At 41.3% G+C, this 15,345-nt stretch overlaps 1 protein-coding gene and 1 pseudogene across 9 annotated transcripts in view; one reads left to right on the top strand and one right to left on the bottom strand.

The window, feature by feature from the left end:
• RBFOX2 (RNA binding fox-1 homolog 2) overlaps positions 1–15,345 on the bottom strand; it is a 257,056-nt gene that overhangs the window by 121,057 nt on the left and 120,654 nt on the right. The window lies entirely within an intron of this gene.
• On the top strand, positions 5,606–5,783 carry LOC112398772 (up-regulated during skeletal muscle growth protein 5 pseudogene; annotated as a pseudogene).

Consider the following 15,345-nt stretch of genomic DNA (forward strand, 5'->3'; position numbering starts at 1 on the left):
TTGGTGAAAAGAGGTAAATCTTAAGGGTTCAAAGGAAAATAAAAGTTACTGAAAAAATGCAAATTACCAAAATATAAAAGTAGAAATCTAGCAGTTTTCATTATGCCTTATAGTACTTTCCCAAAACAGCTGCTGCCAATTAGCATGGATGAATGAATGGGCTAAATGTATAAAAGACAAAAGAATAAGAAGAACCTAGAGTTTATAGATACAGAGTGGGGACACTTTTAATAAGCATTTCAATTGTCTTAAATTTGTTGATGAAATGTGCCCAGAAAAAGATTATACCAAGAAAAGGCAGCAAAAAGAATACTGTTCTCCTTGTAACATAAATTAGGTAATACCACAGCATATCTTACAAATAAAAGCCCCTTAGAGTCTCAAAATAAAACCTCTTTAAATGGATGCCTAAATGGGTCCATCTTGTCTGCTCTGAAAAGAATATTACAGCCAATATACAATCTGTCTAAAATTTACAAAATGGGTCATATTCTAAAAATTCATTTTTATTTCAGAGTTGTTTGGAATTGATCACATTTCCCCATTAAAAGAAATACACACAGACACACACACATACATATTTATAAATGCTGACTGGGTTTCCACACCAGACCACAAAAGCCCAGGAATGTAATCAGGGAGTTGGGGTGTGGGGGGGAGACAACATAGGAGTCCGCGGAACCAGTAATGGACCTGAACTACCGTACATCTGAAATAAAAATAAACAGAGGACAAGATAGTCAAAATAGCAGCAAATTATAAATAATGCCAATGTAATTAAATAAGAAGTGATGTGTTTTTTTCCAACTCATCTTGAACATTGGTTAGAAGTAGAAGATAAATTTAATCCGCTAAGAAAGTGGAGACGTCTGTGGAGACATCGAGGAAGGAGCAGGAGTACTTTCAAGCATTTTAGTGACTGGTGCAATTTTTTTTTTTTGGGGGGGGGGGGCAACTTTAAAAAATACAAATTTCATTTCCACATCTACAACATTTCCATTTTCCCTGATACAAATGTAATTCTAGTCAATCAATCATAAGGAAGGTAATTTGTTTATTTTGTAAATGGGATAAAAAGATGGAGACAAGGAAAAGGAAACATAGCAAGATTTAGAACAGAATCGTTAAGTGCTTAATAAATACTTGCTGAAAGGAGAGGAGGGAGGAATCTAAAAAGACTGCTGACAGTGGAAATAACTAAAGTTTAAATAGTAAAAGAGAAAGACGGAGGTAAAAAGGAGAAAGAAGGACCGGACATGCCCGTACTATTTTTAAAGGGGGAAGAAAATAGGTGGTAATCAGAGAGTTCTCAGTACTGCCACTCGGGAAGGTCACTGACTCAGAACAGCTGGGATGGGTCTAGCCAGGAAACAATCATGATAACAACATAAATTGAACATTTATTATGTACCAAGGACTGTTCTGAGAGCTTTTACAGGCTCAAAGCAACCTTCTGAGATAGCTACTATTTTTGTTGTTGTTGTTCTAATTTTATAGATGAGAAAGCACATGAATATGCCCAATGTCATTAAGACAGAATGCCAGAGAGCCAGGTTTGAAACCTCGTCAATTTGGTTCCAAAGCCTGCACCATGAAGCACTACTGCCTCTACAGTAAAACCATCACACACACAGGGACAGGTGGTCCTAGTAAAGGAGAGAAAATGACGATGACAAATACAAAGAAGAGTCCTGCATTGTAAGTTCCTATAGTTACTAAGTATTCCCCTGTTAATGAAAAACTAACCAGTAGAAAACCTCTGGAATTCAGCACCCATTTGACAAATATTTATTGAGCATCATTCACTGTTCTAGACACTAGGGATACAGCAATAAACAAACCAGACAAAAATCTCTACAGGTGAGGAAAGTAGTAAAAAAGATATTTTTACAGTATACTAGAAGATGGTAAGGGCTATGGAGAACTTAAAATAAAATGACTAAAAAAAGAGCTAAATGAAAAGGTAACATTTCAGCAGAAATGTGAAGGAGCTGAAGCAGTACATATGAGGGTATCTGGAGAAGGGCATGACAAGCAGAGGAAACAAGTACTGCAAAGTGCCTGGCAAGCTTCAGGAACGGCAAGAAGAAGGCCAGTGTGGCTGGAGAAGACTGAGGACGAACAGGAGGATACAGAAGTCAAAGAGGTACCCAGGAGCCAGCTCAACCAGAGGCTTGTAGGGACTCTGGCTTTTCCTCCGAGTGAAACACATGGGTGGATTTCTGAGCATGATCAGATTTATATTTTTACAGGTCTAAGTCAGATGCTGTGTTCAGAATAAATTATTTGGAGTCAATGGTGGAAGCAGGGAGACCGGGTAGGAGACTATTGCAATAATACAGGTGAGAAAGGATGGGGTACTGAGCGAGGAGAGCAGTAGCAGAGCTAGTAAAAAGGGATTGGATTTAGGTGATTTTTGAAAGGCAGAGCCTAAAGGATTTGTTGATTAATAACACTGCCGTGAGGGAGAAAGAAGAGTCCAGGGTGACTCCAAGTTTTTTTCTGGCCCAAGCAACAGAAAGATGTCATCTGAGAAGGGGAAAACTGTAGGTGTTCCCACAGGCTTGAGACTGGAAGGCGGCAAGTGGAGACCAGTTGGACAAGTTAAGTTTGAGGTAACTATTAGGTATGGAAATGTCAAGTAGACAATTGGATGTAAACTTCCTGGGAGGGATCTGGCCTGTAGGTATACATTTCAGAATCATCAGCATACAGACAGTATTTAACCCCCGGTATACCATCGGAGTCCACTGGGCCCAACTTTCCTTTGTTGAACAGTTCTATATTTAAGGATTTATATTTTATGACTTATTCTTTCTCAGAGGTATTTCCCATCCTTGCCCCCCCAACAAAACCCAAAGAAAATGTTACTTTAAAAATAATAACAGGGCTTCCCTGGTGGCGCAGTGGTTGAGAGTCCGCCTGCTGATGCAGGGGACATGGGTTCGTGCCCCAGTCCGGGAAGATCCCACATGCCGCGGAGTGGCTGGGCCCGTGGGCCATGGCCGCTGAGCCTGCGCGTCCGGAGCCTGTGCTCCTCAACGGGAGAGGCCACAACAGTGAGAGGACCGCATCCCACAAAAAAAAAAAAAAAAAAAAAAAAAAAAAAAACCCAAACACATTCTATCTTGCAATTAACATATGGGTTCCCTGAACGCTTTTGTAAATCTAAGGTGCATTATGAGATTTTAGGGATCTTATTTTCCCTATATCTTGAAACATTCTGATTTTTCAATTAGCTTTACTCACTAATTATTCCCAACCATGTTTTAAAAAATGACCAAAGTAATAAAATGACAGACCAATGGCATACTCACTTAGAAGAATGATACAATAGTGAAATAAATCACCACTAACACATCATCCTTCAGTTTTCTTACTGCATTGTGCAAAGTATTGTATCATCTTTCAAGAAGGCTTTAAAGAAGATTAGAGATGCTGTTTTTTTTACCGTTTGTTCAGTTTTCATTGAATACAGTTTTTCACTTCTCACCCAAAATGACAAAGAAAAACTAACAGAGGAAAATGTTTCACAATTATTAGATGAATCCGAAGATGAATGCAAACACGGATAGCAGCACTCTAAACTCTAATGATGATGGTGAAGTCTGATATACAGAAGTGAAATCTTGAGACTACGACTCTTTAGATGATTACATTCTAATCTAGGATATAAGCTTGACCACAGTCAAGAATCAGTAAGTAAACAATATATTTCTAATAACAAAAAGGAACTATGGTAGTCTCATCCAGTTCAACAGAAAGAATGTCCTCATGCAGTATTTTGCTGTGAGAACTGGGATCGTCCTGTTTCACTAAAAGGACATGTAACAGTATTCTTTCTTTTCTTAGAACATGACACAATTTACTTGATATGGCTCATACATGGCCAAGTGCTGAAGGTGGATACATATATAAAGGTAACTGGAAAGAAACAGATGGTACAGAAATGAAAAGATCATCTTTTGAACATAATTATGTATTGTCAAAGGATTTCTAAAAAAAATCTTTAAATATTGTGTTTAGACTATGTAAGTGAAGGAAGAAGAACCTGAAGCAATAATTAGCTAGACCCTATTAGAGACATATTTGGAATCTGAAATCAGAATTTACAAGACGGGTGTGTTCCAGGTTAATGAATGACATAAGCAATTAAATTACATTCAAAGGAGGCTGCTTTTTGAGGTATACGCTTCCCAAACTAGAAATATAGGGAATAAAAATTGGGACAGTACATGTCAGTGAGACATCATATATTTGGAAGATTCACATCTACACAGGTAGAGATCTACAGAAGGAGCAGGAGCAGAACAAAAGGTCAAAAACAGTACAAATACTGACACAGAACCTAAAACTCACAGCATAAATATAACTTGTGACAATCTTAGAACAAGTTTGGGATTGGCTTGAGTACTACTCAGCAAAAAACTTGCTTTAGTTGCGCCATTAGGAAGAACAGGGTTGAATTTGAATGTATTTTCACAGATGGAAAAGGAAGAGAAATCAAGAGCACATTATTTAGATTTCAAAAAGAGTAAATGATTCTTTCTGTCCTTAGAAAAACTGTTAATGTTCTTCTCAGCTCAATGCAGTCTCAACTATTAATAGATTCAAAGACCCCTCTTAAAAAAATACCCCAAAAGATCTTGTACTATTAACAAGGCTAAAGAAGGTTTAGACACAATGATAAGAAAGTTAAAATCTGTGCTTGCAAAAGAATGGCTGGAAGATAGCCTATGTCTATTTTCTTCAATATGATTGATATTAGTACAACAAATGCTTTCATTTTACAGGAAGAGGTTCAATTACAAGATCGCAAATTAATAAGACAATTCCTCACATGGCCAGGAAATGAACTTGCAAGAATAAATACAGAACTAGGAAGAGAACGTTTACCCTCTCAACCACAAGCGTGAGTCTCAGAGAATAGGAAGAAAGAAAGAGGATACAAAAAGGATAGGAAAACATGAAGTACTGCAAAAAAGATTTTTTAAAAAACCATGAATAGTATTCAAATGTGACTTGTAGTCACTATAGGAGAGATATGTAGTTAGTTGCGTGAATACATTTTTTCTTACTTCTAATAAAGTTGTTTTTCACTATAATTTTTCTTCTTCTTTTTTTTTTTTTACAGATTTGGTGCAGACTTTTAAAATTATTTATTTAAAAATTTTATTTATTTTTTGGCTGCGTTGGGCCTTCGTTGCTGTGCGAGGGCTTTTTCTAGTTGTGGCGAGCGGGGGCTACTCTTCGTTGTGGTGCATGGGCTTCTCACTGCGGTGGCTTCTCTTGTTTCGGCACGTCGGCCCTAGAGCATGCGAGCTTCAGTAGTTATGGCATGTAGGCTCAGTCGTTGTGGTGCACGGGCTCAGTACTTGTGGCTCGTGGGCCCTAGAGCACAGGCTCAGTAGTTGTGGCACAGAGGCTTAGTTGCTCCACGCCATGTGGGCTCTTTCCGGACCAGGGATCGAACCCACGTCCCCTGCACTGGCAGGTGGATTCTTAACCACTGCGTCACCAGGGAAGTCCTTCACTACCATTTCTTATTTCTTAAATTAGTCATAAGAGTTAAACAATCCTCCACTGAACGATACAGACTGAAATCATGTCAGGTCCAGAAACTGATGCCCAATTACATTTCACTGGTATCAGAAAATATTTCGACTCTTAACACTGTCACAGGGAGAACAGATTGTGTACTGGCCACGTACGGAGGTATTGCTTTGATAGTCTTATATTTCAAGTTAAGGTCTAAAAAAACTCCAGCTGTGAAAGCAACATAAACGGATTCTAAACTGTAACTCTTCTATTAAGTTCCCAGGCCTGAAGAAGCTAATGTCAACTCATCACATGATACTCGATTTGTACAATAAATTATTGTACAAATAATTTTTTTAAAAAAAGAGTTAACCAAGATAAAAAGATCAGAGAGCCCACTGGGCCCAGCTGACAAATAGTTTTGGCTATCTGTCCTGGTTAACTGAGAATTAAATCCACGAGACTAGATGAAATCACTAAGTAAAAGAATCAAGAGAAGAGATCCAAAGACTAGACCCAGAGTATGACAACTTTAAAACTGAGAAGAAATCACCAATAAGATAAGAAGAAAACCAGGAGAGTGTGATGTCCTGGAAGTCAAGTACCCAAGAAAGTGCATCACAGAGGAAGGAATGATCAGCCACATTATGTTCTACAGGCAGGTCAGGTAACATGAGGACTGGGACCCAACCACTAGACCTAGCAGCATGGAGGCTACTGGTAATATTGACAAGAGCCATTTCAGTGGCAATAAAAACCTAATTGAGCGAGTTTAAGAGGGAATGAGAGGAGAAGAACTGGTATGAGCAAACAGAGACAACTCTACTGAGTTTTGCTCTAAGAGAAAAGAAAAGTAGCTGACAGAAAAGTGAGGTTAAGAGTATTATTTTCAAGTGGATGAAAGAACAGCTTAATGGCATGTTAGCAGAACTAATCTAGTAAACACAGAAAACCTGATGATCCCAGAGAGAGGAAAGAGAATTGCTGGGTCCAGGTCCTAAACAGGCTAGCAGAGATGGGACCTAGTACACAACTGAGGGGCTGGCCTTAGAAGGAAGGCAACTGCTTAGTGTACAGTAATGGGAGAGAGGGAAAGTTCACTGACACTGATGGTACAAGGTGGGTAAAGTGTGGTGGTGGGAAATTTCCTCCTGATTGCTTCAGCTTTCTCACAGATACTCTAGTAACTAAAAGATTTGCAGACAAAAGCCAAAGAAGGGATGATTTAGCAATGGATATGCATTCTGCAGAGACTGGCCTAAAATGGCATAGTATCAGGGCACCCTTCTCACCTGCCCTCTTTTGGTTTCTGTTACTCTGAAATCTCTTGTAATCTCCAAATGGCGTTAACTTCTCCAAAGGGGGGTTGGGAGGACAGGGGACACACAAAGGAGTCACTGGTCCACAGTGATTCTGAAATCTCACTGGGCAAATAAATGTTGGGAGTTCCTTGATTAGGTCTCAAGGCTGTGGTAGGAATTCTCTGTGGCTCTTGCCTTTGAATCATCCTTCTTTTTTCAGGAAAAGTAGCACGTGTCAGCAGCTGAGTAATTTTCTCAGCTTGCTTCCTGCCAGAACAATTTTGGGGGTTCAACAGCTTCTTTTCAGTTTGAACTGTCTCTTCTCCTTTTCAGCTGTAGCTGCAGTGGGCCTCCTGTGAATCTCACTGAGATTCACTGCATTAGACAAAAGCTATACCCACAAATATCTTCAGGATAAGCCCTTCTCTACCTTCTCTCAGGCTAAAACAGTTGTAAGTCCTATTCCTTGACTGAAAGGTCTTCTGTGTGACTCTTAAGGTTTTTCTTAGGTTTTAACAGAAGGTTTTAAGCCACACCCTCAGCTTCATCTTTAGACCACGATTCTCCAGGCAGTGCCCTTGAACTGACTTTTTTTGTTTAACAGTCCTTTCCTCAATTTATTTCTCTCTTCTCATACTTTACTTCAAGTAGTAAGAAGGATGCAGGGGGCACCGTCAATGTTTTGCTTGGAAATTTACTTAGGGACATCTACCAGTTCATTAGGCACCTTTTCTGCTTTTCACGCAACTACAATCAATAGTGATGCTAAAATTTCTGCCACTATATAACAAGGATCCCCCTTTCCTCCAGTTTCCTTTCCTCTGAGCTTTCATGGAGATCTCCTCAAAGTCCCAAATTTTAGAAACAACATGTCCAAGGTACTCTGATTTTTCACTAACACTCTCCTCAGAGGCCACTACCCAGTTCCAAAGTCACTCCTGCATTTTAGATTTCTGTTGTAGAACCACCCCACTTTGGGTACCAAAATCTATAGTTGTCTATTTCTATATAACAAATCATCCTCAGGGGACTTCCCTGGTGGCGCAGTGGTTAAGAATCCGCCTGCCAACGCAGGGGACGTGGGTTCGATGCCTGGTCCGGGAAGATCCCACATGCCACGGAGAAACTAGTCGGTGCACCACAACTACTGAGCCTGCGCTTTAGAGCCCACAAGCCACAACTACTGAGCCCGCGTGCCACAACTACTGAAGCCTGAGCACCTAAAGCCCTGTGCTCCACAACAAGAGAAGACACCACAATGAGAAGCCCGCGCACCGCAATGAAGAGTAGCCCCCGCTCGCCGCAACTAGAGAAAGCCTGCACGCAGCAATGAAGACCCGACGCAGCCAAAAATAAAAATAAATAAATTTATTTAAAAAGGTCATCCTCAAACAACAGCTTAAAACATCACTTATTATCTCACAGTTTATGTGGATCAGGAAGCCAGGCAAGGCTGAGCTGGGTGCCTATGGTTCAGGGTCTCTCACAAGGCTGCCATCAAGGTGTTGGCTACGGCTGTAGTAATTTCAAGGCTGGACTGGCAAGGATCCACTGCCAAGCTCACTCACCTTGCTGTGGGCCCTAAACATCATCTCTCTGTCATGTGGGACTCGCCATAGCACTACTCACAACATGGCAGTTTGCTTCTCACCATGCAAGCACTTGGGAGAGAGCTGGAGAGGGCAAGCACCCAGGATGACAGCCACAGTCTCCTTATCACCAAATCTTGGCAGTGACATCCCATCACATTTGCCACATTCTATTAGTTCGAAGTAAGTCACTAGGTCCAGCCTATACTCAAAGGCAAGAGACTGCACAAGAGCATGAATACCAAGAGGCAGGAATCACTGGAGACCACCTCAGAGGCTGCCTATCACAGACTAGATGGAAAGCATTACCGCAGGCCAGTTAAGAGTACTGACTCTCGGGCTTCCCTGGTGGCGCAGTGGTTAAGAATCCGCCTGCCAATGCAGGGGACACGGGTTCAAGCCCTGGTCCGGGAAGATCCCACATGTCGCGGAGCAACTAAGCCCGTGTGCCACGACTACTGAGCCTGCGCTCTAGAGCCCATGAGCCGCAACTGCTGAGCCCGCATGCCACAACTCCTGAAGCTCGCGCGCCTAGAACATGTGCTCCGCAACAAGAGAAGACACCGTAATGAGAAGCCTGCGCACCTCAACGAAGAGTAGCCCCCGCTCGCTACAACTAGAGAAAGCCCGCGTGCAGCAGTGAAGACCCAATGCAGCCAGAAACAAACAAATAAATAAATAAATTAATTAAAAAAAAAAAAAGAGTACTGACTCTGAAGCAAAACTACTGGGTTTGACTCTTGCTTCTGTATCACAATATGAAAAACGAATCATAAAATAAGACAATAGTTGTGAAAGGACCTGACCTCATACACAGGAAGCACTTGGGAATTCCTGTCCCCTTTTCTCTTCCAATCCTAATTGTCTTTAACCATCTTGAGAATTTCTCTGGCATTAGATGTAATCTGTAAGCACCCACTACCAGAGCAGCATGGTATTGAACAACATGAAAAAATATTATTTTGACTTTCAATGAGTCCAAGAAATGTATCTTTAATAAACTTAATAAAATCAAACAAAAGGATAAAAAGAAAGATCTGGAATCAATGAAACAGAGCAGACGGGAATATACACACAACAGCAACTGTCTCCCCCACCCCACCCCAATCCTGGCATCTGCTTTTAAATTGTAATGCCAATCTTGGCAAAAAAATACCGTATCACTTTTTATCTAATTAGCAACTAAAAGTACAATAAAGAGAATAAATAAATCATTAAGAATGATTTAGATGCTTTTATTTAGATGTCAGTTTATCTGAGGAATACGGCATTCAACAATAACACTGGGAAGTAATATCATCCCCATTTTACAGGTGAGACACAAGAGCATAAAGATGATGGGACTTGTTTTAATAACATAGCAGGTTAACAACTGACCAAGAATAGAACTGCAACCAGCATATGATGTCATACACGATGAAGCTATAATCAGTTCTTTTTGATTTTCATGGATATGGCGATCTGGCTAAAACGGCCAGTGATTAAGCATTCATCTCACACTCAGGAAAAATAACTGACAGTTATTTTGAAGAATGAAAGGCAGGCTTTCATTATTTAACCTCTAAATTAATGGTCTAAATTCAAATAAGCAAATAAAACACCATGTGAGTTAATATACAAATAAGGTAGCACAGAACCTACAGATACGAATTAAGTGGAATCAAAACCCAATATTTTAGGCTACACAGATAGTTCGTTATACTAAGAATATCTAATTAACCTTTTAACTAATATTTGTGGAGTGTGTTCTATGCTGGCCTTATGTGACAGGTACTACATGTTACCTCATTTAATAATAGCGAAGGATGCTGAAAAAGCGCTTGTGAAGAGGAGCAGCAAGCTCACCTTCAGAGGAGGAACAAGAACGCTGCGCTGGAACCTGCTCACGAGTTTTTAAAGCATATTTAAACATACTTCCAGAACCAAGATGGGGAAAAGGGAGCTAGCGAAGGAAGACTACAATTCCTAAAGTGTACTTTATTCATTGCAAAAAGAAATGAAAGAAAATGTGTTTTGGGAGTTATAGGCTCCACTTCCCTATCCCCCCCATCCCCAAGCCAGTATGTGTGCTTTACCACATTGATTTTCTACCCCTTCAAGTATACAATTAAAATCTTAAAAAACGAATGTTTGCTTAAATGGTTCCAACTTTATTCCCTAATTTTACAACAACAAAATTCCATATTCTGGTTTGAAAAATGACAAAAGATACTTGTTTAAGAGTAAGTGCCACATTAAAACGAACAATATTAAAACATACATATTAAGACAGGCAACTTTCTTATACAACTGGAAGAGCTTACCTCTCAGCATTCATGTATCCGGCCGTCATCTCTACCTAAAAATGTTATTCTCACTTCCAAACCCTGATCCCAAGGCCTTCGGCCTCATACCTGTGCAACCCTATAGTTGTCACCCAACAACTACCCACTAGCAATCGATCTCCCTGCTTCTAGTCCCTCCCCAAACTATTCTATCCACAGAATCTAAATCCAAAGCACTATTTTGAGAAGGGTAAATATTGCTGTACTGAAAAATTTAAGACTTTCTTATTTTCTGTAGAATAGTGATTCAGTATTCAAGATCCTCCAGGTTATCCATCAAACCATTTCTTTCTGCCATTCCTGTCTCGTCCAGTAATACTGGTCCCTTCACTATCCTCCAAACTTTCTTTCCTCCCTTCTTTTCACTACACAAATGTCCAATCAGTGCCTGCTCTATGCCATTCACCTTTCTAGGCGCACAGAATACGCCAGTGCCTTCATGGAGTTTACATTGTGGTTGAAGGAGAAAGGCAATAAGTAAACATACACAGCAAGTCAGATGGTGGTAGGTGCTAAGGAGAAAAATAAAGATGGGAAATGTTGAATAAAGGGGTACGGAATTACTGTTTATACAGGGTGCTCCTGATAATGTGACAACTGAGTAGAGATTTCACATCAACAAGGAAGTCAAGCAGGTATCTGCAGAAAGAGCGAGGAGGTGGGCAAAAGCTAAGGCCCTGAGGCAAGGGTGTGTTTGAAATGTTCAAAGAATGGGCAGGAGGACAGAAGAACAGGAGGTCAAAGACAGCCAGGGGAGCAAGTCATTTAGGGCCTTACAGGCCAGTGCAGGGCGTTTGACTTTTATGCTGAGTGAGATATGAGGCCACTGGAGAGTTCTGGCCAGAGGAGCAATGTAATGTGACATTTGAAAGGATCACTCTGGCTGCTGTGTTGAGAAAAGACTTCAAAGAAGGGGTTGGAGAAGAAGAGAAGCAGGGAGGCTAGTTAGAAAATTATTATAGTGATACAGGCAAGAGATAGCGGGTGGTGTGGCCAGGATGAAAGCAATGGGGCTCAGGAGTAGTTGTTAAGGTTTCGCAATCATCCTTGACACTGTATCTCTGCTTCTGCCAGTTCTCCATCTGACTTGTATCTATTTAGTTCTCCCAGAATCTAGCTTAAATTACATCTCCTTCAAGAAACCTTTCCCAACCAATCTCATCCTCAGTGATTACCCACTTTTCCCAGCTCCTGTCGACAACTGCCCATACCACCTACCAACTGGCATGTCGTCTTTGCTACAAGGTACAGTTATTTAACTTCTATGTCCCTATTTTGCCCCATTATCCTTGAGAAAGAAAACACTTTATAACTCTTGGTATCCTCATTTTGCTGCATAAAACAGATTCAATAAATGTTCACTAATAATCAAATGGCATCACCTAGAAATTACTATCCCTCAAAAGAAATGATCATGTAGCTGCCAAAATCAAAGAGAGGCCTGCTATCACCCAGGCCACATATCATCCGGGGCTACAGTCTGCAAGGGCTGCTTACTTAGCACAACTAGTTTCTCTGCACCAATGGTTTTCAAAGGGTAGTCTCTGGCCCAGTAGCATCAGCATCCCCTGGGAATGTATTAGAAATGTAAACTCCCAGGTACGCTCAGATCTAAGGAATCTAAAACTCTGGAGGTGGGCCCCAGCAGTCTGTGCATTCTGATGCACCATAAAGTTTGAGAATTATTGCTCTGGCTTACAGGTTTAAGTAATTACCCTGCTTTTACAAGAGATTTCTGGAACGATTCCATCCTGGCTTACATCCTCATTCACCTCAACCATCATCAGAAGTCCAAGGCCTCTGGATGGCTCACCCTGTACAGCTCTGCACAGCCACTCTTCTGGTCCCGCCTCTGGCTCTCCCTCGCCCTCCTAAGCCCTCGCGGTCAGGAGTTACCCTCAGTAACCTCTTCGATATACTCACTCTCTTCTCTGCGATGTTCCCTTCACCTTTTTTGCTCTAAAGGAAACCTGAGCGCTGCTGAGAACACTGCTAGCTGCTTCAGTAGCAGCTTTCCTCCTTCCATTGCACACCTCAGGCAGTGGCAAGCATCCTGCCTGCTTTCCAAGACTACTTCTACCCTCCGTCCCAACTGCAGATCCTTTGAAACAGGTGTCGCCTGCCCACCTCCTCAAGTCTTAGCACAGGGCTCCCTGTCGTCATCTCCTTTATTAGTTTTGTCATTTTTGATGATCTCAACATCCACGCAGATGATTCATTAACTACTCTGGCCTCCTAGTTGCTGGTACTGTTCTAATGTGTTTAAGTGCCAACTATATTTTTTCACAACTTCACTGAAGCCACTGACCTAGAACTGTATCCTAGCACCGTCATCACCAATAACCACACCTTCTCCAAAATCTCAAGCTTCTCAAGCATTCTCCTCTCACACCATCAGGTTTGCCTGCTCTAGGAGTTTTCCCACGCTAGCATTTCTCCAGCCTCCTTCAGATCTCTAATCTATAGGTCTATCCTACTGCTTTTTGACCATCCTACTCCTCTCCTCCTCATGTTCTTAATTCCCTCCTAAGCCAGTTTAGATTCTAGGGTCCAACACTATACGTAATTCTTTTCAAAAAGTCTTAGTTCCTTTGCCCCCTTTTCCCTTAGTCTAACTTACCTAGTAAAATCTCAGTTCCTGGTTAAATCCAACTCTTGCATCTAAACAACAGAAGATTGCTGGATAAAAATCACACAACTGACTTACCACCACTCACTCAAGTTTATGGCCACAGATTTTAAGCATCCTACACCTCTCCAGTAAGTTCACTCCCATTTTTTTGAGATGACTACTATTTCACCCCTTGTCCTCTCTCCTCAAATCTGTGGCACTTCTTCTCCACTCCCTGCACTAACGCTTTCAGCTGCGTTCATCTTACATGTTATAAGGAAAGCAGACACGTGCAGAGAACTCCCTCTTCTGCCTGAAACCAACGCCACCAGCCTATCTGGCTCTAAACCCACACACTCCGCCCTCCTTCCTATTAAAAAGAAAAAAACTGCTTCTGGCCAATCCCTCTCTGTACGCTGGATATAGCAGACTTTGCTCCTGCAATTAGCCTCTTTCTTTTCAGCACCCTCAATTCTTCCCCTACTGGATCTTTCCTAGTGACAAAAGACATGTCTTGATATCACCTATCTTTTAAAAATTGTCTCTTGAATACACATGCCCATCTAGTAACTGCCCCAGTTCTTTGCTCCACCCCACAACTACACAATATTTCACTGTCTCAACATCTTCACCTACCAATTAACAACTCAACCCATTCCAATTGGCTTTTTTATCCCCATCATTCCAACTCAAACAGCTCTTACTGAGTTCACCAATGACTAACATCCTACCAAGGCCAATGACCAATTATTTGGTCTTAAGTAATCCAAACCCAACAACTTCTTCCCCAGAGTCTGTGATATCACATACTTGCCTTGTTTCCCTCCCACCTTACCCAATTCCAGTATCCTTTAGACCTCCAGTGAGAAGCCTCGGGGCTTCTACCTCAGCCTTATTCTCCAGTTACATTTTTTTCCCAAGGCTTTAAATATGCACTGATGAATCTCGACCTTATACCTTCAACTCACATCTCTCTTCTGTGCTCCAGGCTCATATCAAATTGCCACTGAACTTCTCCACTTGGATATCTATTAGACGTTTCAGACTAAACAAGTCCAAACCATAAATATTGTTTTTTCCTGTGTACTCTCTGTTCTGTTGCAAGGAAATGCCCCCTCCATTCTAATTCCTCAAACCAAAAGCTGAATAAGCCAGATTTCTCTTTCATCTCACCACACACGCAAGCCATCTTTAATCTTATCAAATTGCCCTCCAGAGTCTAAGCCATCACCTCTTGCTTCTTGACCTCCCTTATCACTTTTCGTAAAGCAAGTCAACTCTCCTGCTGAAAATCTCCCGATACCTCCCCATTTTTAACCAGAACAAAATTCAAAATCTCTACCACAGGACATGATCTGACCCTCACCTACCTCTCCAGTCTTATCTTCCTACGTTCTTTTTGTTCTCTACACTCCAACCACACCACCCCCTTTCTGTCCTTTGAATGCCCCAAACTCATTCCTATCTGAGGACTCTGTATTTGCCACTCCTTCTATAATGCTTTCCTCCCATAGTTTGACAAGACGGTGTTTCTTATCATTTAGGCCTTTTCCACCCTAGCTAAAGCATTCACGGTCATACTACCTTTTCTCTATAGCACTTATTAGTTTCTGAATTCATCTTGTTTGCTTACATGTTTACCACTTTCTTTTTCCAGTTACAGAATACAAACTCTGTGGAAAAGAACTTTGTCTTGTTCGTGCCCCCTTTCCCCACCTCTTAGAAAGTGATCAGCACACAGTAGTCATCAATAAATGTGTTAACTTCTTGAGTCTCATTAATATAATCATTTATTTAGCCCCTTACAGTTTCCTGAGCTTTAAAAATATGCATGAGGGACTTCGCTGGTGGTGCAGTGGTTAAGAATCCGCCTGCCAATGCAGGGGTCACAGGTTTGAGTCCTGGTCTGGGGAGATCCCACATGCTGCAGAGCAACTAAGCCCGTGTGCCACAACTACTGAGCCTGCACTCTAGAGCCCGTG

This window comes from Neophocaena asiaeorientalis, unplaced genomic scaffold, assembly GCF_003031525.2.
Source record: "Neophocaena asiaeorientalis asiaeorientalis breed wild unplaced genomic scaffold, Neophocaena_asiaeorientalis_V1.1 scaffold332, whole genome shotgun sequence".
Lineage (NCBI taxonomy): Eukaryota > Metazoa > Chordata > Mammalia > Artiodactyla > Phocoenidae > Neophocaena > Neophocaena asiaeorientalis.